Here is a 25,633-nt window from a genome sequence, read left to right on the forward strand (position 1 = left end):
CCACAAACCGGGGCTTGTAAAAAGGCTTAGGCCCGAGCTACATTTGTGTTCTTAATATATTTATGTACTATCAATGTTTTCTTACGTAAACCCAGATTCTACATTGAATTTACTAGAGACTGAATTTTCACTTAAGGAATCCTGTTAAACATTTTTTTCCACATTTTTAATTTTAATGAGTTTGATTATAAATACGCTGTTCTTTTCGTACTGTTGAAAATGACATCAGTGCCCTTAACTGAAAAGTAATCTAAACAAGGGGCTTGGAGAAAGGTCATTGTAGGCCTCTTGTGTGTATTACCTGTACAGGCTTGTGTGTTGATAACTGTTAGTGTATTTTTTTTAACAAGTAGAATTTTAAAAGAAACAGTGAAATCGAAATAACGGTGAATTGTCGGTATCATTTGTGCAATATGTTTTTTTTCACATTTGTGATTCGGAACTGCATGTATTAGATTTCAGATGCATTTGGATTAAAATGCAATCTAATTACGTACTCCTTTTTAAAAAAAATGAAACTTAGAAATGGTGTTACGATCCATGTTTTGGTTTGTCATTAAGATTAATTATATTTCCTTTATAACTGCCGATTTTATGTTCTTGAAATTTCTGGTAATAGATTGCCAATCAGCTTAAATGTTGTTATACAGTTCTGATACTTTCTACAAAACTTTATATCAATAATCTATTCTTTTCTGTGGGTATAGTACGTATGGTACTTTATGTACTTGCTGGAGCAAATTTTCTTCCATGATTTAAACATCTAGTTTTCTGAAGGCTTCATTTTAATTGCATATCATTAATTTATTTACTATTTTTGGATTTTATTTGCATTTTCAGATCAATAGAATTTGACAAGTTGGAGGTGTGCTGTTATGCCTTTGTTTTAGCCTTGTCCTTTGATAGACTTATTTTTGAAGAATGACGTTTTTTGGCAAACTATTTCTAGTGTTATGACACAGATTGTGTGAAAGACTCATTCTATATCATATTACTGTTATGCTATTATCAGAGACTTGAGACATTTATTTTGGAGCTCAATTAAGTAATCTTTTAATTCTACCAACTTTGCCAAGTCCAAAGCTGAGTTCACTAATTTCAGACCTGTATTTTACTGACTAATTTAAGAAGCTAGGAGATATCTTCTCTTTATTCTGACATCAAATCAGTATTGTAAGCTTCCACTGTTCCACAGAATTGGAGAATAGCAGGTTTCTGTTTCTGAAACCCAATGCTTGCTTTAAACTTTTTTTTTCTAATTAAATCTAGATTTGCTCTCATAATTTGCACTTTGTATTTGATTGGCGGTTAATCAGTATTTTGCATAAACTTTCACAAGTAGATGAAAGCAGAATTGCAAATCGACATATGGATGAAGGTATGGAACTTTTAAATATTTAAAAGAACACTATAAAATGATTTTGATGGAAATCAAAGAAAAGTCATCAGGCATAAGTGGAATCAATTCAAGAATGTTGAAATATTCTTAAATGTTTTGAAGTCAAAACTTTGACTCTTGGTATTTAGAACTTTAGGAATAGCTAAGAAAAAGGATGTGATGTCAACACTTTTCATCTTGAGCTCATCTGGATATATACCAAGAGTGTATGATCTTATTGCCTGATGAGTTCAAAATAGAAAACATTTAAGAGCATATTTTGTTTTCAGCAAGTTTGCCAAGTGGAATGTAGCAAATGTTGTGCACAGTTTTGGAAAAGTGAAAACCTACACCAGGGACTAAACCAGTTAATGTCATCTCTGCTGTGGGTAAGCAATTGAGAGAGAACTTCTAAAAGAAAATATGGGTGAATTGATAACAGTCAGCAAAGATCTGTAAAGAGTAAATCATGCTGAACTGAATTTGTTTTCCCAAGGAAATGTGTCTGACTAAAGTTTAGCGTGGTGGTATTCATGGAGTTTCAGAAGATTAAATGCATGCTAAACTGGAGATTTCAGATATAAAATAAGCCATGTGGTGTTCGAGGAACACATTAAATGCATTGAGTATGGCTGGCAATGAATGACATGATGGAAGTTGGAATTGTGATGGACAGAATGCTGGAAATATAAATGATGTTTTCTACCTTTTTGTGAGTAGGAGTTTCAGGACCTTCTGTATACAAGTATTATAAAATAAGACACAAAACAAACAGATATTTTTGGAATTTTAAACAAAGTGCCAGAGAAACTCCGGTCTGATAGCATCTGTGGAGAGAGAAACTGAGTTCGTATATCTAGTGCAGTATGAGTTTTTTTCAGTACTAAACTTCTGAAAGGAAGAGAAAAAGTTTCTCATTTGAAGCATCAAATGAGAGATGGGACCTGGATAGCTTTGAGATAGTATGAGGTGATGTTGATGGAGACCAAAGTCAAAAGCGTGCATATGGCAGTGCTTAACACTGTGTAGACTTTGGTATACAGCAGGAACAGCTGTCTCCGCATTGTCTGCCTGACATTTTTGGAAGCTTACTAATACTGGATGTATAGGTCGTTGCTTTCTAATGGGTAAAAAAAAAATTCATACCTAGGTCAAGAGCTGCAGTCTTCTATCAGGCAGTTTTAGGTGTTCTCAATAGGGAAAGTTAAATTGGGCCAGAGCATGTCTTGAATTTGATTGAGGTGGGGAGAGAGTTTTCCAGAATAGAGTTGATGTGGGATGTGAAAGTATTCATGCAGTACAAGACATTTCTTTGAAAAATCAAGTAATAGCCATTTTGCACATTAAATGGAAGAAAAATTGTTTCACACAAAAGTGAAACCCTTTCTCTTTCTCAGTTGAGCTGGCTTAAAGCACTTTGAATCATTGGATTTTACAACACAGCCATTTGGCTTATGTTTGTATTGATTCTATGAAAGAAGGAAACATTTGGTTCATTATTTAAATTTTAATATTTTTGAATATTTAGCCACTTCTTTCAACATCTGGAATGAACTCTGTCATTCTCTCTGAAGAGGTGAATTAGGTTCAAAAGCATTTAGAAAAGTATCTGGAATATTATTAGTTACTTTAGCATGGTCTTTAACTTTATACTGGATTAGAGTAGTGCTGGAAAAGCGCAGCAGTTCAGCAGCATCCGAGGAGCATGATAATTGACGTTTCGGGCAAAAGCCCTTCATCAGGAATAGAGGCAGAGTGCCTGAAGGGTGGAGAGATAAATGAGAGGAGGGTGGGGGTGGGAAGAAAGTAGCATAGAGTAGGGCTTTTGCCCAAAACGTCGATTTTCCTTCTCCGCGGATGCTGCCTGAACCGATGTGCTTTTCCAGCACTACTCTACTCCAGAATCTGGTTTCCAGCATCTGCAGTCATTGTTTTTACCACATGTAATTCAGTCCCTCTTGGTATTCAGCCCATTGAATATATTTTGCCATTCAAAGGGATCATAGCTGGTTTGATCATTTTTGGGTCCGCGTTCCTGCCTTTTCCCCATAACTTTTATTTCCTTCAGTGACTAAAAATCTGTCTGTCACAGCGTAGAATATACTCGTAAACCCATAACATGCTCTGCTAAAGTATTCTACAGGTTGACATCTGAGAAAAATTTCTCCTTTCTGTTGGAAAGGAGTGACACTCTTGCTGACTGTCATCCTCTCGATGTAACTTCCCACCGATTTTCATCATCTGCAAACTTGGCAATAGTAATTGACTTTTCTTTCAGTCATCCAAACAATTTGTATATACTGTAAATAATTGTGGGACCAAGTGCTCCATATAGCAAACTGCCACTTAAAAGTTCCTCTGTGGAAAGACCCCATTTTGTCTACTGTTCTCTTCGATAGCCAATTCTGTATCCCTACCAAGTACTTTCTTCAACACTGTTCTTATTTTATGACATAGCTTAATGCATTTCCTTATCAAATAGACATGGAGTAAAAGAAATGGATAGTACGGAAACAGACCATTTGGTCTAACTTGTCCATGCAGTCCAGAAATCCTAACCTAATCTAGTTCCGTTTGTCAGCAGTTGACCCATATCCCTCTAAACCCTTCCTATTCATATTCCCATTCAGATGCCTTTTAAATGCTCTAATTGTACCAACCTCCCACTTCTTCTGGCAGCCCATTCCATACACTCCCCACCCTCTATGAAAAATTTGCCCCTTGGGTCCCTTTTATATCTTTCCCTTTCGCCCTAAACCTATGCCCTCTAGTTCTAGATTCCCCCACCCCAGGCGGAAAACTGCCTTGCCTATTTATCCTATCCATGCCCCTCGTGATTTTATAAACCTCTATAAGGTCAGCCCTCAGCCTCCGTTGCGCCAGCCTATTCATTCTCTCTCTCCCTATAGCTCAAATCCTCCAGCCCTGGCAACACCCTTGTAAAACTTGAAAGGATTCAGAAAAGATTTACGGCATCCATCCGACTAAACACCACCTTCACCATTCTATCTACCTGCGACTCTACTTTCAAGGAACTATGAACCTGCACTCCAAGGTCTCTTTGTTCAGCAAAACCATCCAGGACCTTAACATAAAGTGTATAAGTCCAGTTCTAATTTGCTTTTCCAAAATGCAGCACCTCAGTTCAGTTTATCTGAATTGAACTCCATCTGCCACTCTTAAGCCCATCTGATCAAGATCCCATTGTGTTCTGAGGTAGCTTCATCGTTGTCTACTACACCTTCAATTTTGGTGTCATCTGCAAACTTACTAACTACACCTCTTATGCTCACATCCCAATAATTTATAGAAATGATGGAAAGTAGTGGACCCAGCACTGATCCGTGTGGCACTCCACTGGTCACAGGCCTCCAGTCTGAAAAGCAACCTCCTCCTCCACCACCTATCTTTGGTCTTCTATCTTTGGGCCAGTTCTGTATCCAATGGTTCCCATGAAGAACCTTGTTGAATGCCAAGCTGAAGTCCATATAGATCATGTCTACCGCTCTGCCTTCATCAATCCTCTTTGTTACTTCTCCAAAAAAACTCAATCAAGTTTGTGAGACATGATTTCCCATGCACAAAGCCATGTTGACTCTCCCGAACTATCTTTGCCTTTCCAAATACATGTATGTCCTGTCCCTTAGGATTCCTTCCAACAAATTGCCCACCACCAACGTCCGGCTCACCAGTCTATATAATTCTCTGGCTTTTCCTTACCACCTTTTCTTAAATAGTTGAACACCATTAGCCAACTTCCAGTCTTTTGGCACCTTACTGTGACTATTGATGATACAAATATCTCAGCAAGGGATCCAGCAATCACTTCCCTAACATCCCACAGAGTTCTAGGGTATGCCTGATCAGATCCTGGGCATTTATCCACTTATATCCGTTTCAAGATATCCTGCACCACCAGCTCTGTATTATGGACATTTTTCAAGATGTTGCCATCTATTTCCACACATTCTAGATCTTCCATATCCTTTTCCACAGTAAATGCTGATGCAAAATACTTGTTTAGTATCTCCCCCCAACTCCTGAGGCTCCACAAGTAGGCTGCCTTGCTTTGAGGAGCCCTATACTCTCCTTAGTTACCCTTTTGTCCTTAATAATTTATAAAATCCATTGGATTCTCCTTAATTCTATTTGCCAAAACTACCTCATATCCCCTTTTTTCTCTCCTGATTTCCCTCGTAAGTATACTCCTACTGCCTTTATACTGTTCTAAGGAGTCACTCGATCTATCCTGTCTATACCTGACATATGCTTCTTTCTTTTTCTTAACCAAAACCTCAACTTTTCTAGTCATCCAGCTTTCCCTGCACCTACAAGTCTTTCCTTTCACCACATCAGGAATATATTTTCTCTGGACTCTCGTTATCTCATTTCTGATGGCTTCCCATTTTCTCGCCATCCCTTTACCTGCAAACATCTGCCCCCATTCAGCTTTTGAAAGTTCTTGCCGAATACCATCAAAATTGGCCTCCTTCCGATTTAGAGCTTCCATTTTTAGATCTGGTCTATCCTTCTCCATCACTATTTTAAATCTAATAGAATTATGGTCGCTGGCTCCAAAGTGCTCCCCCACTGACACCTCAGTCACCTGCCCTGCCTTATTTCCCAAGAGTCGGTCAAGTTTTACACCTCCTTTAGTAGGTACATCAGAAATCAGAAAATTTTCTTGTACACACTTAACAAATTCCTCTCCATCTAAATCCTTAACACTATGGCAGTCCCAGTCTATGTTTGGAAAGTCAAGATCCTCTGTCATAACCACTGTATTATGCTTACAGATAATTGAGATCTCCTTACAAATTTGTTTCTCAATTTCCCTCTGACTTAGGGGATCTATAATACAATCTGAATGAGGTGATTATCCCTTATTTCTCAGTTCCACCCAAATAACTCCCCTGACGTATTCCCAGGAATATATTCCCGAAATACAGCAGTAATGCTATCCCTTATATAAAAAAAATGCCACTCCCTCCTCTCCTGCCCCCACCCCTACCCCTTCCAATAACATTTGTATTCTGGAACACGGTGGCACAGTGGTTAGCACTGATGCCTCACAGCGCCAGAGACCTGGGTTCAATTCCCAACTCAGCCGACTATGCAAACTCCATACAGTCATTCTCCCTGTGTCTGTGTGGGTTTCCTCCGGGTGCTCCGGTTTCCTCCCACAGTCCAAAGATGTGCAGGTCAGGTGAATTGGCCATGCTAAATTGTCCGTAGTGTTAGGTAAAGGGGTAAATGTAGGGGAATGGGTGGGTTGCACTTCGGTGGGTTGGTGTGGACTTGTTGGGCCGAAGGGCCTGTTTCCACACTGTAAGTAATCTAATCGAATCATTAAGCTGTGAGTTCTGTCCATCCCTGAGCTGCATTTCTGTAATTGCTATGCTATCTCAGTTCCATGTTTCTATCCATGCACTTCTAAAAGTCCAAATGTATTACTTATATTGTTCCTTATTGTTACCACCTCATAAAATTCCAGTAAATTTAGGCTGGTATGGTTTCCTCTTATCACCTAAATAAGGAAATCTCTGTTATCTTTAGGAATAACTCTGTTATGGTGGGGTCTTTAACTTTCCAAACATAGACTGATACTGCCATACTTTTTACTGGTTTGGATGGAATGGAATTCAAGTCTGACCAAGAAAAATTCTTTCGTTCAGTATGTGGATGCACCTACTAGAGAAGGAGCAAAACCTGACCTCTTTAGAAATAAGGCGCATCAAGTGACTGAGATGTCAGTGGGTCCGGGGAGAGCACTTTGGACCCAGTGATCATAATTCTATTAATTTTAAAATCCTTATGGAAAAGTATAGACCTGATCTGTAAGTTAAAACTTTTAAATTAGTGGAAGGTCAGTTTTGATGGTATGAGGCAAAACGTTCGAAAGTTGCTTGGGGGTGGATATTTGCAATTAAAGGGGTGGTTGGAAAGTGGAAGAACTTCAAGAGTCCAGGGACAGTACGTTCTTGTTAGGGTGAAGGGTAAGTGTAGGGACCTTGAGGTTTCCTTCAAGGAAAAAGAAAGAAGCATATGTCAGTTGTAGACAGCAGGGATAGAGTGAATCTCTGGAAGAGTATATTGGCAGGAGGAGTATCCTGGAGAGAAATCAGGAGGGCAAAAAGGGACATGAGAGAGCTTTGGCAGATGGGGTAAAGGAGAATCTGAAGGGATTCGACAAATACATTAAAGACAAAAGGGTAAATAGGAAGAGAATAGGGACGCTTAAAGATCAGCAAGGCCGCCCATGTGTGGAACCGCAGGAGATAGGTGATATACTGAATGATCATTGCTAATCAGTTTTTACTGTCGAGGTACATAATTGGCTGAATGGCAGGAGACATTTTGTGGTGGAAGGTTGCTTTTTGGACTACAAGCCTGTGATCAGTGGTGTTTAGTCCTTTTGAGTATGGGAGTTGGGAAGTCATATTGAGGTTGTACAATACATTTGGGCCGCTTCTGAAATACCATGTCCAGTTCTGGTCACCCAATTAAAAACTGATATTATCAAGCTGGTGGGGGTTCAGAAAAAAAAGTTCAGGATGTTGCTGGGAGGTGATCTGATAGAAGTTCATATAAGTGGTATAGATAAAGTTTATGGTAGTTGTCTTTCCTTAGGATATGGGATTTAAGTACTAGGGGACACATTTTTAAGGTGAAATGAGAGAGATTTTTAAAAAGACATGAGGCAAATATTTTAGTGATTCGCATGTGGAATAAATTTCCTGAGAAAGTAATGGATGTGGGTACAATTAAAGTTTTAAAGACTTTTGGGTAGATACATGAAAAGGAAAAGTTTGGAGGGATATGGGCCAAGAGCAGGCAGGCGGGACTAGTTGAGTTTGGGATTGTTCGGCGTGGACTGATTGGATTGAGGGTCTGTTTAAGTGCTGTATGACTTGATGACTCGAGAAGGATGTGGAAGCTCAAGAACTTGGGGAAAGAGTGATATCTTGAAAACTGTCCATATTACAGAAGAGGCAGTTTTGGAGGACTTAAAATGTACAAAGGTGGATAAATCCCTGGGACCTGTTCAGGTGTACTGGATAACTTTGTTGAAAGCCAGAGATGTGATGGTTGGGCCACTTGCTGAGGTATTTGTATCATAGCCACAGATGAGCTGCAAGACTGGAGGTTGGCCAACATAGCATTATTTAAGAAAGGTCATAAGGAAAAGCCAGGGTATTAAAGACCGGTGAGCCTGACATCAGTGGTGGGTCAGTTGTTGGAGGAATCCTGAGGGCCAGTCTTTACATATATTTGGAAAAACAAGGACTGATTAGTGATAATCAACATGGAAATGGGTATGGAAAATCATGGCCCACTAACTTGGTTTGAGTTTTCTGAACTCAAGTGATCAAGAAGGTTGAAGCAGAACAGTAGATATTGTCCATGTAGACTTCAGTGAGGCGTTTGACAAGATTCCTTAAGGTATTCTGGTTAGTAAAGTTAGACCATATGGAATAGCAGGAAAATCAGCCATTTAGATACAAATTTGGCTTGAAGGTAGGAGACAGGGTGGTGGGAGAGGGTTGTTTCTTGGACTGGAGGCCTGTGACCACTGATGTGCCACAAGGATTGGTGCTGGGTCCACTGCTTTTCATCATGTATATAAATAATTTGGATATGATTATAGGAGGTATGGTTAGTAAGTTTGCTGATGACACCAAAATTGGAGGTGTTGTGGACAGTGAAGAAGGTTCCCTCGGAGTACAATGGGATCTTGATCAGATGGGCCAACGGGCTGATTTCATGTTAGTGTTAATATGGAGTTTTTCCGAACAAAAGACCTTGGGGTGCAGGTTTATGGTTCCTTGAAAGTGGAGTGGCAAGTAGTCAGTAAGTAAAGAAGTTTGATCTGCTTTGCTTTATTGGTCAGTACATTGCGTATAGGAGTTGGGAGGGCATGTTGTGGCTTTCAAGGATGTTGGTTAGGCCAGTTATGGAATATTGCATTCAATTCTGGCCTCCCTGTCTTAGATGTTCTCGAACTTGAAAGGATTCTGAAAAAATGTACAGGGTGTTGCCAAGGTTGGAAGGTTTGAGCTGTAGGGAGAGTTTGAATAGGCTGGGGCTATTTTCCCTGGAGCATCGCAAGATAAGGGATGACCTTTTGAAGAGGTTTATAAAATCATGAGGGACATGGATAGGATAAGTAGACAAAGTCTTTTCTCTGGCATGAGATTTAGGGTGAGAGGGCAACTTTTTCATGCAGAGGGTGGTATGTGTATGGATTGAGCAGCCAGAGGAAGTGGTGGAGGCTGGTACAATTGCAACATTTAAGAGGCATCTGAATGGCTATATGAATAGGAAGGTTTTTGAGGGGTATAGGTCAAATGTTGGCAAATGGGACTAGATCAACTTCAGATATCTGGTCGACATGGATGAGTTGGACTGAAGGGTCTCTTTCCATGCTGTACATCGGTATGTCTAAATGCTGTGCTATTTATCCCTCTTTATAGATGCTAGCATTTCCCCAATGACAGATTATGAAGCTAACCTTACTTGACTATGCTAGGATGATCCATCAGGTCTGGATGACTGACCCCATTAGTTTCCCTTGCATACTTCATAGAACATAGAGCATTACAGCGCAGTACAGGCCCTTTGGCCCTCGATGCTGCGCTGCCCTGTCATACTAATCTGAAGCCCATCCCACCTACGCTATTCCATGTGCGTCCATATGCCTGTCCAATGACGACTTAAATGCACTTAAACTTGGCGAATCTACTACCATTGCAGGCAAAGCATTCCATACCCTTGCTACTCTGAGTAAAGCAACTACCTCTGACATCTGTCTTATACCTATCTCCCCTCACTTTATAGTTGTGTCCCCTCGTGTTTGCCGTTCCCATACTTGGAAAAAGGCTCTCCCTGTCCACCCTATCTAACCCTCTGTTTATCTTGTATGTCTCTATTAAGTCACGTCTCAATGTTCTTGGTTCTAACGAGAACAGCCTCAAGGCCCTCAGCCTTTCCTCGTAAGACATTCCTTTCATACCAGGCTACATCCTAGTAAATCTCCTTTGCATCCTTTCCAACGCTTCCACTTCCTCTTTATGACCAGAACTGTACACAATACTCCTTATGACCAGAACTTTGTGCAGCTGCAGCATAACCTCCTGGTTCCGGAACTCAATCCCTCTATTAATAAAGGCCAAAGCACGCTATGCCTTATTAACAACCCTGTCAATCTGGGTAGCAGCTTTCAGGGATCTGTGTACGTGGACACCGAGATCTCTCTGCTCATCTGCACTCCCAAGAATCTTACCATTAGTCCAGTACTTTGCATTCTGATTACTCCGTCCAAAGTGTATCACCTCACACTTGTCCACATTAAACTCCTTTTGCCAGCTCTGCATCCTATCTGTGTCTCTGCAATCTACTACATCCTTTGTCACTATCCACAAATCCACCGACCTTAGTGTCGCCTGCAAATTTACTAACCCACCCTTCTGAGCCCTCATCCAGGTCATTTATAAAAATGATGAACAGCAGTGGACCCAACACCGACCCTTGCGTTACGCCGTTAGTAATTGGACACCAAGTTGAACATGTTCCATCAACTACAACCTTCTGTTTTCTTTCAGCAAGCCAATTACTTATCCAAACTGCTGTGTCTCCCACAATCCCATTCCTCTGCATTTGTATAATAGCCTACTGTGGGGAACTTATCGAACGCCTTGCTGAAATCCATATACACCACATCAACCGGTTTACTCTCATCTGCCTGTTTGGTCACTTTGTCAAAAAAGTCAATAAGATTCATTAGGCATGACCTACCCTTCACAAAACCATGCTGACTGTCCCTAATCAGATTATTCTTTTCTAGATGGTTATAAATCCTATCTTTTATAATCTTTTCCAACACTTTACCAATAACTGAAGTGAGACTCACTGGTCTGTAATTACCAGGGTTGTCTCTACTACCCTTTTTTGAACAAGGGAACCACATTTGCTATCTTCCAGTCGTCAGGCACTATTCCTGCAGACAATGATGATTTGAAGATCAATGCCAAAGGCTTGGCAATCTCTTCCCTTGTTTCCCAGAGGATCCTAGGATAGATCCCATCCGGCCCATCCATCACATGATTTCTAATACCTCTTCCTTGTGAACCTCGATCTCTTCTAGTCTAGATGCAAGTATCTCTGTATCTTTCTCGCCAACATTTTCATTTTCTATAGTGAACACTGTCAAAATATTTATTTAGTGCTTCCCCTATCTCCTCTGACTCCACACACAACTTCCCACTATTATCCTTGATTGGCCCTAATTTAACTCTCATCGATCTTTTATTCCTGACATTCCTATGGAAAGCCTTAGGGTTAACCCAGATCCTATCCACCGACAACTTCTCATGTCTCCTCCTGGCTCTTCTGAGCTCTCTTTTTAGGTCTTTCCTGACTTCCTTGTCACCCTCAAGCGCCCTAACTGAGTTTTTACATTTTATCTTAACATAAGACTACTTCTTTTTCTTGACCAGGGATTCCACTTCCTTAGTAAACCATAGCTTGTGCGTTCTATATCTTCCTGCGTGCCTGACAAGTACATACTTATCTAGGAGACACAGGAGCTTTTCCTTGAGTAAGCTGCACAATTTTAATGTGCTCATCCCCTGCAGTTTCCTTCCCCATTCTACGCTTCCTAAGTCTTTCCTAATTGTATCGTAATTTCCCTTCCCCCAGCTGTAACTCTTGGTCGTTGAAGTACACCTATCCCTTTCCATCACTAAAGTAAACGTGACAGACTTGTGATCACTGTCTCCAAAGTGCTCACCTACTTCTAAATCTAACACCTGGCCAGGCTCGTTACCCAGTACTAAATCTAATGTGGCTTCGCCCCTTGTTTGCCTGTCTACATCCTGTTTCAGGAAGCCCTCCTGCACACACTGGACAAAAACTGACCCATCTATAGTACTTGTACTATAGTGTTCCCAGTCAATATTTGGATAGTTGAAGTCCCCCATGACAACTACCCTGCCTTTCTCACTCCTATTGAGAATCATCTTTGCTATCCTTTCCTCTACATCTCTGGGACTATCCGGAGGCCTATAGAAAACTCCCAGCATGGTGACTTCTCCTTTCCTGTTTCTAATGTAAGCCCATACTACCTCAGTTAACGAGTCCCCAAACATCCTTTCTACAACTGTAATATTGTTCCAGATCATCAATGCCACACCTCCCTCTCTTTTACCATCTTCTCTGTTCTTACTGAAATATCTGAATCCTGGAATCTGCAACAGCCATTCCTGTCCCTGCTCTAATCATGTCTCCGTAATGGCCATAATACCGAAGTCCCAGGTACCAACCCACACTGCCAATTCACCCACTTTATTTTGGATGCTCCTCGCGTTGAAGTACACACACGTCAATCCAGGTTCTCGCTTGCCAGTGTCAGATACTTGACTTTGGAACTCCCTATTCTCATCCTCTTCTGTACCTGTCCTACAATTTTGGTTCCCATCCCCCTGCTGTATTAGTTTAAATCCACCTTTAATAGCTTTAGTGAATTTCCTACCCAGGATATTGGTACCCCTCTGGTTTAGATGAAGACCATCCTGCTTATAGAGGTCTCACCTACCCCAGAAAGAGCTCCAATTATCCAAACACCTGAAACCCTCCCTCCTGCACCATCCCTGTAGCCACGTGTTCAACTCCTTTCTCTCCCTATTGCTCACCTCACTAGCACGTGGCACGGGCAGCAAACCAGAGAAAACAACTGTTGGTCCTAGCTCTAAGCTTCCATCCTAGCTCCCTGAATTTCTGCCTCCATTCCCCATCTCTCTTCTGACCTATGTCATTGGTGCCAATGTGGACCACGACGTGGGGCTGCTCTCCTTCCCCTCCGAAGGATCCCACAAACACGATCAGAGACATCACGGACCCTGGCACCCGGGAGGCAACACACCAACTGTGAGTCTCTCTCGTCCCCACAGAACCTCCTATCTGTCCCCCTAACTATCGAGTCCCCAAAGACTACTGCTCTGCTTCTCTTCCCCCTTCCCTTCTGAGCAGCAGGCGCCCCACTGCTTTCCCCTGGTAAGTCCTCCCTCTCTCTTCTCCTCCCCCCCCCCCAAACATTATTCAAAATGGTATACTTATTGTTGTGGGGAATGGCCACAGGGGATCCCTGCACTGCCTTTCGGTACCCTTGCTGTCCCCTAACTGTCACCCGTCTATCTTTTTTCTTTTATCTGGGGAGTGACTACCTCTCTAAGTCCTGTCAATAACTCCCTATGCCTCCCGGATGATCTGAAGTTCATCCAACTCCAGCTCCAGTTCCCTAATGCGGTTTTCGAGGAGCTGGTGTTGGTTGCACTTCCCACAGAGGTGGTCAGCAGGGACACTAGTAGTGACCCTTACTTCCCACGTTCTGCAGGAGGAACATTCCACTGTCCTAAACTCCATTCCCACTATTCCAGCTCCTGAAGTGACTACTAAAAAAAAGGATTAGGAAATAAACTAGTTACCTTACCTTGTCAATCTGGCTTCCACAACTTTTTTTAGGTTAGAGGAAGAGGAGGATGGGTGGGAGACACTACGCGAGTAGTGTCTCGGGTAACGCAACCACGCAAATATAAACAGTTCTACTTAGCCTTCCCAAAAGTCCTTTGCTCGCTCCTCCCTAGCTGGCCTGAAGGTAAGAAGTTTAAATATACTTACCGGCCTTCCCGACAATCACTTCGCACCAATGTCACCTCCTCCTGGCTCCTGCCTCCTGCCTCTCGCTGCTCCGAAGTCTTCCTCTTGAGATTATTATTTATTTCCCATCCTCCTTTTTTTTTAACCGTTATGAATGGTCAGTGCTGTTGGAATGCTGTTTGAGTTCAATCAAATCTCTAAATATGAAAAGCATAGATTTTGGGTTAAAACCTCTTGTTCCAAATATCACCTTGGTGAATTTCCTGTGACTTCTCTTCACGACCTTCATTGTGTTGTTCAAGAGTATACCCAGAACAGGGCACATGATTCTTATTGTAGCCTTTGATTTTTTTTAGAATGTAATCTTTTTGCCTTATTTGATGACCTAGTTTTAAATTCACCATCCCATATGGCTTAATTTAGTAGCATTTTAGAGCTGTGAGTCTGTTCTGTCATTCAGTGAGTTAACTTTTCACCTGTGTTGGATGCAATTTCTTAATAGCCCAGCTTACCAATAGAAAAACTATTGATTTCAAATTTATACTTAATAATGAATTAGATCCTTTTTTGTGTGTGGTTATTGTTTTTGACGACTTAGAAGCTGAAAAGTTTGTTTTTCCCCTTAATTAACCATACCAGTATCTTCGAAAATCTTTAAGCTGCAAATCAAGTCACTAGTAAACTTGTATTTTTGAGGAACTGCAAGTCTGATTTATGTAATTACTCTTAAAAGCTAAACCCTAGAGCCTTGGTATCATTTTAGTAATTCTGCATTGCACTTCTTCCATACACCACCTAAGATGCTATGCTGAAACTTTACGGAGTACACTCAACTTAATCTCACCAGAGCTTCATGAGCTGCAATAAGATCCACCTTTTCAGAATGAGAAGGCAATAACTTAAAGTAATTTCTATTCTCCCGTGTTTTTGTACAAAATGATGATCCTCACATTTACCTCCATATTTTTGCTTTTCCTGCATACAATCTATGTCTCTGTAGATTATTTTTCTTTTCTCACAGCTCACTCTATCATGAATAATTGTGTCATCAGAAGACTTTAGATATCTCCCATTTTTTAATTGTTCAGTAAATGCAGTGAATGATTAGGTTTCCGGCAGGGATGGCCATTCGTCACTTTATCCCAAGTTAAGTAGATTGTCGTCATCCTTAGTCTCTATGACATAAAAAAAGATTAACTTGCCTTCAATTCCATGGCTTCTAATTTTGGCTAGCTATGTGTATGAAACCTTACTCCATGTTGTTTGGAAGTCCCCGCAAGTACTTCGAGATATCCCGGAAGAGCCCTCATTTCTAGAGGCGGCACGGTGGCTCACTGGTTAGCACTACTGCCTCACAGCATCTGGGACCTGGGTTCGACTCCAGCCTCGGGTGACTGTGTGGAGTTTGCGCATTCTCCCCGTGTCTGCATGGGTTTCCTGAGTGCTCTAGTTTTCTTCCACAGTCCAAAGATGTGCAGGTTATGTGAATTGGCCATGCTAAATTGCCCTTAGTGCTAGGTGCATTATTCAGCGGGAAATGGGTCTGGGTGGGTCAGTGTGGACTGGTTGGGCTGAAGGGCCTGTTTCCACACTGTAGGGAATTTAATCTAAATCTAAAAAATATGCCCAAATCTACAAGTTTATTTTTTCTAACAAAGTAACTCCAGTATGTGGATGAGAAATGCTCTAATTACAGATTCATGTTGACTGTTTGTTTGTTTCTAATCAGCTGAAATTTCTCTTTCTCAGCCCTTAATGGATTTTAATTTCCCACAATGTATGTATACTGACATTTCTAAAATTTTCTGGATTCACTTTCAACAATTGGCATATTTGCAGTTTTCAAATCTGAAAGGCATTTCCCTAATCGACAAAGGACTGGAATCATATGGCCAAAGTGCATGCATTTCATCGTCTTCCTATTTAAGATTGCAACAATTCATCAGATCTTAAGGATTTTTCAGTGTTTATTACGGTTATGTTTTTTAATTCTCATTGCTTGCGTTAACTGCATCTTTATCAGTCCCTCTTCATTATTAGTTTCCCTAGAATGTCAAATATACGATCCTTTGTGTACAGTAAATCCTAACATAGCCTGGTGGCTCAGTGGCTTAGCATTGCTGCGTTACTATGTTAGTGACACAGGTTCGATGAGCACATTCTCTCCTTGTCAGCGTGGATTTCCACCAGGTGCTGTGGTTTCCTCCCATAGTCCGAGGATGTGCAGGCTGGGTTGATTGACCATGTTAAATTGCCCAGTATCCAGGGAGGTGCAAGCTAAGTGGATTAGTCATGGGAACTGCAAAGTTATGGGGATAGGGAGGGGTGTTGGTTTGGGTGGGATGCGTTTTGCAGGGGTGGTATAGACTCCATGGGCTGATGGATCTGCTTCCACACTTTACAGATTCTAATTCACTGATTCTCAATGATAATTCCGCAATTTTGTCATTTGCTGATTTTTTTTTTTCAGTTGCAAGTTTATCTTTTTTTATCAGCTTTAATGACATGGTGTCTGAATGGATTTTGTAGCCAATAAAGTACCATTTTTAATTTGTAATTGCTATTGCTATGTTGGAAAAAATGATTTGAGTTTTTGGATTTGATGCACATGAGGGCTAGTGTATCTTTCTTCTTCCTTTTTAGAATTTTCCCAGAAAGTATATATATGTCTTTTTATTTGAACCAAAATGTGTTGTCATGTCCTTTTCAGTACTTCAGGACATGACCAACAGCTTAACCAATAGATAGATTTTAAGTCATCTACCCTAATGTCATCTGTGGGTTGGTATCAAATTTTGGTTTGATAATGCTCTGTGAAGAACCTTGTGATGTTCCATTCGATCCAAATAGACTATTTGAGTACCAAGGTTTTGCTTTGAAGATGTCAAACCCAATGAAGGGCACAACTATCACGTGACCATAGTTACTCAGTGGTGCATGTTCTATTTGAATTGCAATTGTTACTGTGGCGATGTCAGACATGACATTTCAAGATTTTGACCGTGTTGCAAATAACCCCATTGTTTTGTACCACGGTGTTGCATCGAAGAGTTTGTAATCAATGTTAAATGCTGCTTTGATATCAAGGGCAGAATATAATATCAAATGACCCTAGAAAAACTGAGGTCAGTGGGAATAGAGGGCACCTTCTTAGTGGTTGGAGTTGGACCTTGTACAAAGTAAGATGGCTAGACAGTGGGCCCTAGACATTAGGGGTACCTTAGCGTGGTGTCCTTAACCCAGACATCTTCAGCTGATTTAATAATTGCTGCCTTTTCAAAATATGTAGTTGCAAAACTTACTGATGTTTGCCTGCTGGACAGTGCAATTTGTGAAGACACAAAACTGAAGTAGTCCATATCCTTGTAGAAATGCCTGGACTACTCTCAGGTTTGGACTGCTATGTATTAACTAATATTTACACCAAACATGATCACCTCTAGCAAGAGAGAGCACCAAACAATCTCCCTTGATATTCAGAAGCGTTTTAGTCACTGAAACACCAACCTTCAACATCTGAGGCTGCTTGTTCCTAGAAACCTTGTGGTTGACTGCATAAATATTCTGGTGTACCAGCCACTTAAATACTGTTTTAAAAGAACAGGACAGAGGCTGGAAATTCTATGACCAGTAACTGATCTTTTGATTGCCCAAAGTCTGTTTATTGTCTGCAAGGTACAGGTTAGTGTTGTGATGGAATACTTTTGATTCCAGGAACGCAAAGGCTGTTGTCTGAGGAGGGTTGAATGGCTTGGGCTTGTACTCACTGGAGTTCAGAAGAATGTTGGAGGGGGCAGGGGGAATCTGATTAAGGCCTGTAAAATGCTCACTGGGATTGATAAGGTAGATAATAAACAGATGGTTCCTCTTTTGGGACAGTTTTGAACAAGAGATCATAGATATAAAGTGAGAGGAGATAGGTTTAAACCTGAGATGAGGAAAAATCTTTGTCAGATGGTTGTGAATCTGTGGAACTTTGTCTCCACTGCACTCTGGGGTGCTATCAAACAGTTTTCAAGCAAGAAATAGTCATACGGCACATAGACAGACCCTTTGACCCAAACTGGTCATGCTGACCAAAATGTCCATCCATGCCAACCTAATTTCTCTGCACTTGGCCCATATCCGTCTAACCCTTTCCTTTCCATGTATTTGTCCAAATGTCCTTTAAATGTTAATGTGCTCTCCTCAACTTCCGCTGGCAGCTCATGCCATATGCTTACCATCCTCTGTGAAAATGTTGCCCCTCAGGTTCCCTTTTATTCTTTCCCCTCTAACCTTAAACTGATGCCCTCTAGTCCTTGATTCCCCAACCCTGGGAAAAAGACAGAGAGCATTCATCCTATCCATGTCTCATGATCTTTCACATCTCTGTAAGGTCTGTCCTCTGTTTCCTATGCTGTAAAGAAAAAAATGTCCTAGCTTGTCCAACCTCTCCCTATGACACAGACCATTGAGTCCAGGCAACATCCTTGCAAATTTCTTCTGCATTTGTTCCAGTTTAATAGCATTCTTCCTATAACAAGGTGACCAAAACTGAACACTATTTTCCAAGTGTGGCCTTGCCAATGTCCTGTGTAACTGCAACTTAACTTCCCAACTTTCATACTGTCCCCTGACTGATGAAGGGCAGTGTGCCAAAAGCTGCACTGTCTGCTTTGTCTACCTGTGACTTGACTTTCAGAGAACCATGAACCTGAACTCCAAGGTCCCTCTGTTCCACTAAACTCCTTAAGGCCCTACTATTGAGCATGCAGCTCCTACCTTGATTTGATTTTTGCGAAGTGCAAGACCTCACACTTAACTATATTAAATTCCATTTGCCCTCTCTTGGTCCACTTTCCCAACTGATAAAGGTCCTGCTGCAATTTCTGATAATCTTCCTCTCTGTCCAAGATACTGCCTGTTTTAGTGTCATCAGCAAACTTAATCGTGCCTGTACATTCTCATTCAATCATTGATATAGATAACAAATAGTAATGGGCCCAGCTTTGATCCTGTCAGCCTCCATTCTGACAATCTTCCACTGTTAGCTGTTGTTTCTGACCATCTAGCCAATTTTGTATCCAGTTTGTCAGCTCACCCTGAATTCCATACAATCTAATCTTCCAGGGCAGCCTACCATGTGGAACCTTAGTACGGGCCTTACAGAAATCCACATACAGTACATCTATTACCCTGCCCTCGTCAACCTTCCTGGTCACTTCATCAAAGAACTCAACAAATTTGTGAGCCATTATCTTCCACTCAAAGTCATGCTGACTGCTCCTAATTAAACCCTGTCTTTCCAAATGCATGTATATCTTACCCTTCAGAATCTTCAAGTAACTTACCCACTACAGATGTTAGACTTACTGGTTGATCGTTCCCAGGCTTTTCTTTCCAGCCCTTGAATAAGGGCACAGCATTAACTCCTCTCCAGTTTTGCAGGACCTCACCCTAACAATGATGCAAAAATACCAGCCAGAGCCCCTTCAATTTCTTCTCTCATGTCTTGGGGTGTTCTTGGATATATCTACTAGGAGATTTCTACTTGGATTAGGAGATTTATCCACCTCATGCATTTTAATACATCCAGCACTGCCTTTACAGTGATATGGACTGTCCCCAAGATACCACCATGAACCTCCAAGTTTCCTAGTCATCTTGTCTTTCTCCATGGTAAACAGAGGCAAAATATTCTGAGAACCCCACCGATCTCTTGCAGTTCTGCACATACATGTCCGCTTTGATCCTTCAGGGTCCCCATTCTTTCTGTAGTTCTTTTTCCACTAATATACTTAAAGTACCCCTCTGGATTCTCCCTAATCTTCTCAGCAAAGGCTGTCTGTGCCTCCTTTTTGCTGTCCTGATTTCCTCCTTCAGTAAACTCCTGTATTCCCTTTGCTCTCAGCTGCCTTTCCCTCAGCCACTAGGAGAAAGTGAGGATTGCAGATGCTGGAGATCAGAGTCAAAAAGTGGAGCTGGAAAAGCACAGCCAGTCAGGCAGCATCCAAGGAGCAGGTGAGTCAATGTTTCGAGTATAAGCTCTTCGTCAGAAGTGGCATTGCTGATGAAGAGCTTATACTCAAAGTTTTGACTCTCCACCTTGGATGCTGCCTGACTGGCTGTGCTTTCCCAGTGCCACACCTTTTGTGCCTGAGGCAAACCTTTTTTCTGGTCAAAACCTAAATATCTCTGGCCATCCAGGGTTTATTCCTGCCAACCTTGCTCTTCACCCTCAGGAATGTATTGACCTTGAATGCTAGGTATCTCACTTCTAAAGGTCTCCCATTTGGCAGAGTCCCTTTCCCTGCAAATAAACTACCCCAATCAACCCCTGCAAGCTCCTGCCTAATTGCATCAGAATTCACCTTGCCTTGACTTGAACATGTGGGCCAGTTTTGTTCCTCCATAACACTTTTAAAATTATTAGCCAATGGTCGCTGGCCTGAAGTGCTCCCCCACTTCACCTCCATCACCTGTCCTGCCCTAAGTCGGGTTTTGCCCCTTACCAGGTAGGACCTTCTATCTACTATTTGAGAGAACTTTCCTGAACACACTTAACAAGTTCCACCCTATTGAAGCCCTTAATGCTCTGGCTGTCCTGTCTGTTAGGAAAATTAAAATCCCCTACGATGACAACCATATTGTTTCTGCAATCTCCCCAGTCTCCTTGCAGATTTGTTCCTCTAACCCTTGTTGACAATTCAGGGCCCAATCGTACAACCCCAGTAACATCACCATCCCCTCCTTATTTCCTACTTCACCCCCAAAAGCCTCACTGGATGATCCAGTTATGTCATCTCTGGTGAAGCTGTGATAGTCGCCTTAATCAAAAATACAACTCTCCCTCCATCTTTGTCCTATCAAAATCACCTTACCCTGGCACATGAACCTGCCAGTTCTGACCCTCCCAAGTTTGTGTAATGGCTACAATATCCCAGACCCTCATAATTATCCATACCCTGAGTTCATCGGCCTTATCTGTCAGCCCTCTTTCAATGAAATAAATGCAATTTAATCTAACCAGCATTCCTGGCTCCCTGTCGTGTTCCAGCCTGACCTTTCTCTTCAATTTACTGTTTCTGGTTACTGCATCATCTTCGAGCCTTGTGCTTGCCTCCCTGCTGTTAAGGATCCTAGATGTGTTTCTGATGTAAAGTGGGATCAAAGGCAGTGGGGAGCTGGCAAGAGAGTGGAGTTGAGACCAGGGTAAGTTCAGCCATGACCATGTTAAATCATGGAGTGGGCTTGAAGGACTGAATTGCTTACTCCTCCGTTGCTAGGACTGGCCTGGATCAGTGCAGCTTCAAGATATTCAAGAATCTTGACAACATCTAGGGTAAAGCACCTACCTTGCTGTCATACCCCTGTCTCACCTGTGCCCCATCAGCAGGAAGAGCCAGTGGTAATACGGGAACGTGGTGGTTGGGTGCTAGGATTGAGAGACTGTGGAATTTGAATTCAATGTAAAAGAAAGTGGAATTAAGAATCTGTTGATGACCATGAAATCATTGTCAATTATTGGAAAACCCATCTGATTCATTAATATCATAACAACAGGGAACAAAATCTGCATGTCTGGCCTACATGTGACTCCAGACCGACATCAATGTGGCTGACTCTCAGTTGCTTTCTGAATTGGCCTAGCAAGCCATTCAGTTGTACAAATCGCTACAAAGTCTCAAAGAAAATAAACCAGATGGATCACCGAGCAGTGGCCTCGATACTAGAAAGGGCAATGGCAGAGGCAGCTCTGACGACTCAACCAAGTCCTCCTTATTAACACACATGGGGGCTAGTGCCAAAATTGGGAGAGCTGTCTGTCAGACTAATCAAGCAGCAGCCTGACATTGTCTATGAGGTCTGATTCCATCAGAATAACTGTGGGAAAAGATTTGCTAACCCACGATGGACCCACAAAAGCAAATTGACCAATTTGTCCCAGGACACCCAGAATTCCCGAGCAACTCACAAGCTGGGTCAGACAGCACGCAAACAATGGAATGTGCTTTAAGCTCCCATGGACAGGAGGCTCAAAGCTCTAAGGGCAGTTTCACAACCCAGCAATACCAAAGCCACACAAAGAGTAGGTCAGACAGAGGCACCACAGGACATTGGAAGTACCTCACCACTTCAGAAAAGACTTTAACACCTACCTGTGAAGATGAATGGAACAATTCGTCTTCAGGATGTTGCATTCTGTGAAGGAACAGGATATTCATCTGATAAACTGTTTTCCAATTAGCATCCTTGCAACTAAATTACTCCATTTCCAGAAACATTGTAGTTTCCCATTTAATCAGTGTCATTGTGCAGCATTACTATAAAACTGGTCTCATCCTCAGCTCTGGGAGCAGAAATGTGATCTGTCTGTGCAGACTGTCAGTTCTGTCAGCCTAGGTCAATTTCTTCTCCAGTGATATCTCTTCCAATAATCTGTTTGTCAGTTTCACTTCGAGCTGTGTTTTGTGTTCTCTAACCTATTGGGCAAATTTCTCCGACAATAACTATGTCCCAGACACAAGTTTGGAGTGGTGCTAGAAAAGCACACAGGTCAGGCAGCATCTGAGGAGCAGGAAAATCTTTTATCAAGTGAACCTCCTCTAAACTGCCTCCAATGCCACTGCGTCCTTTCTCAAGTAAGACTGAAACTGTGCACAATACCCCAGGTGTAGTCTCACCAACAACTTGCATAGTTGTCAATATTTCCTTACAGGAGAAAGTGAGGACTGCAGATGCTGGAGGTCAGAGCTGAAAAATGTGTTGCTGGAAAAGCGCAGCAGGTCAGGCAGCATCCAAGGAGCAGGAGAATCGACGTTTCGGGCATGAGCCCTTCTTCATCGATGCTTTGGGCTCCTTGGATGCTGCCTGACCTGCGCTTTTCCAGCAACACATTTTTCAGCTCTATTTCCTTATGTTCATATTCCATTCCTTGAGCTTTTAAAGCCAACGTTGCATTCGCTTTCTTTATTATCTGCTGTACCTGCATGCTAGTTTTGTGACTCATAAACAAATACAGCTAGGTCCCTCTGCACCAGAGCACCCCAAACTGTCTCCCCATTAAGATAATAGGTCACCTTCCTGTTTTTTTTTTTGACCCAAATGCATGACCTTGCATTTACCCATGTTAAACTTCATCTGTCACAGTTTGTGAGAAGATTTTTAGCTCGGGTGCTTGTTGTGGTTCTGTTCACCCAGCTGGGAATTTGTGTTGCAGACGTTTCGTCCCCTGTCTAGGTGACATCCACAGAAGGCTCCCAAGCACTGAGGATGTCACCTAGACAGGGGACGAAACGTCTGCAACGCAAATTCATCTGTCACATTTTGGCCCACACTCTGAACTTATTTATGTCCATTTGTAAGAATCTTATTTAGTCATTGCAATTTACTGACCTGCCTATTTTTTGTGTCATCAGCAAATTGTGTACACACTGCTACAAAAGCAAGTCAGAAGCTAGGAATGGTGCAGCAAGTAACTTGCCACCTGTGCAGACCCAACAGCAAAAGTTTGACAGCATCCAGGACAAAGCAACCCACTTGATTGGCACTACATCGGCTCCCTGCACCATCAGTGCTGCGTGGCAGCAATGTATAATGTCTACAAGATACACTGCAGGAATTCACCAAAGATCCTCGGGCAGCACCTTCCAAACCCATGACCACTTCCATCTTGAGAAACGTGGCAGCAGATTGGAACGCCACTCCCTTAAAGTTCCCCTCCAAGCTACTCACCACTGACCCATTGTCTCAGCATGCTCCTGCCCCACTGAACTCATCTCTACCTCCCTCGACACTGTCCTATTTCCCCCCCCCCCCCCCCCCCCCCTCCCCCCAAAGTCCAGGAACTCCCCAGATACATTCGCGATACCATCCATGCCCTCCACCACCTCCAAGACCACTACTGCCTCATCTTCACCATGGATATCCAATCCCTCTACACCTCCATCCGCAATGACCAGGGCCTCCAAGCCCTCCGTTTCTTCCTCTTCTGACGTCCCCAACAGTACCCTTCCACCGACGCTCCCATTTGTTTGACCGAACTGGTCCTCGCTCTTAACAATTTCTCCTTTTTTGAATCCTCCCGACTGAAGGGGTAGCCATGGGCACTCGTATGGGCCCCAACTATACCTGTCTCTTTTTTTTGGCTATGTAGAACAGTCCATCTTCCGTAGTTACACCGGCACCACCACTTCCACCCCACCCCCGTCCCTCCCCCAACCTCCTCCACGAGGTGGTTGAGCAATTCATCAACTATCAACTTCACCAACACATTCCACCCGGACCTTAAATTTACCAGGACCATCTTTGACACCTCCCTCCCCTTCCTGGACCCATCCATCTCCATAAATGATGACTGACTTGACACTAACATTATTTACAAACCCACCGACTCCCACAGCTACCTGGATTACACCTCTTCCCACCCTACCACCTGCACAAATGCCATCCTGTATTTCCATTTCCTCCGCCTCTGCTGTACCTGCTCCCAGGAGGACCAGTTCCACCAGAGAACACACCAGATGGCCTCCTTCTTTAGAGACCGCAATTTCCCTTCCCAAGTAGTTAAAGATGCCCTCCAACACATCTCATCCACATCCCGCACCTCTGCCCTCAGATCCCACCCCCCCACAACCCACTGTCCTGTCCGAGCACCTTCCCCTGCCACCGCAGGAATTGCAAAACCTAGGCCCACCCCACCTCCCTCACATCCATCAAAGTTTTACCTGCACATCCACTAATATCATTTATTGTATCTGTTGCTCCCGATGTGGTCTCCTGTACATTGGGGAGACTGGATGCCTCCAAGCAGAGCGCTTTCGGGAACATCTCCGGGACACCCACACCAATCAACCACACTGCCCTGTGGCCCAACATTTCAACTCCCCCTCCCACTCTGCCGAGGACATGGAGGTCCTGGGCCTCCCTCACCACCCCTCCCTCACCATCAGACGCCTGGAGGAAGAACGCCTCATCTTCCGCCTTGGAACACCTCAACCCCAGGGCATCAATGTGGACTTCACAAGTTTCCTCATTTTCCCCTTCCCCCACCTCACCCCAGTTCCAAACTTCCAGCTCAGCACCGTCCCCATGACCTGTCCTACCTGTCTACTTCTCTTCCACCTATCCACTCCACCCTCCTCTTACCTATCACCTTCATCCCCATCCCCACTCGCCTATTGTACTCTATGCTACTTTCTCCCCACCCTCCCCTCATTTATCTCTCCACCCTTCAGGCACTCTGCCTGTATTCCTGATGAAGGGCTTTTGCCCGAAACGTCGGGTTTTCCTGTTCCTCGGATGCTGCCTGAACTGCTGTGCTTTTCTAGCACCACTCTACTCCAGAATCTGGTTTCCAGCATCTGCAGTCATTGTTTTTACCTTGGAAATATTATTGCTGTTCCTTTACTGTCGCTGGGTCAAAATCCTGGAATTCCTATTTCAAAAGTTAGCTCACCATCACCTTTTCAAGGCAACTCTGAGCAGGCAGTAAAAACTATGTTCTGTCCAACCAGTGGCGCCCACATTCCATAAAAGATGTGTTGAAGCCTGTCAATGGTATTCCTTTGATAGTACGCTCCAAATGTGTTATCTAGAAGTACAAGGAACAACAGTACC

The 25,633-nt window shown here is 42.7% G+C and overlaps 1 protein-coding gene across 3 annotated transcripts in view; it reads left to right on the forward strand.

Annotated features, from left to right (window-relative positions):
* The window catches only part of ppm1ba (protein phosphatase, Mg2+/Mn2+ dependent, 1Ba), a 200,362-nt gene that overhangs the window by 10,272 nt on the left and 164,457 nt on the right, over window positions 1-25,633 (forward strand). The gene's annotated exons all lie outside the window — the stretch shown is intronic.

Source organism: Chiloscyllium punctatum, chromosome 11, assembly GCF_047496795.1.
Source record: "Chiloscyllium punctatum isolate Juve2018m chromosome 11, sChiPun1.3, whole genome shotgun sequence".
In the NCBI taxonomy this organism is placed as follows: domain Eukaryota; kingdom Metazoa; phylum Chordata; class Chondrichthyes; order Orectolobiformes; family Hemiscylliidae; genus Chiloscyllium; species Chiloscyllium punctatum.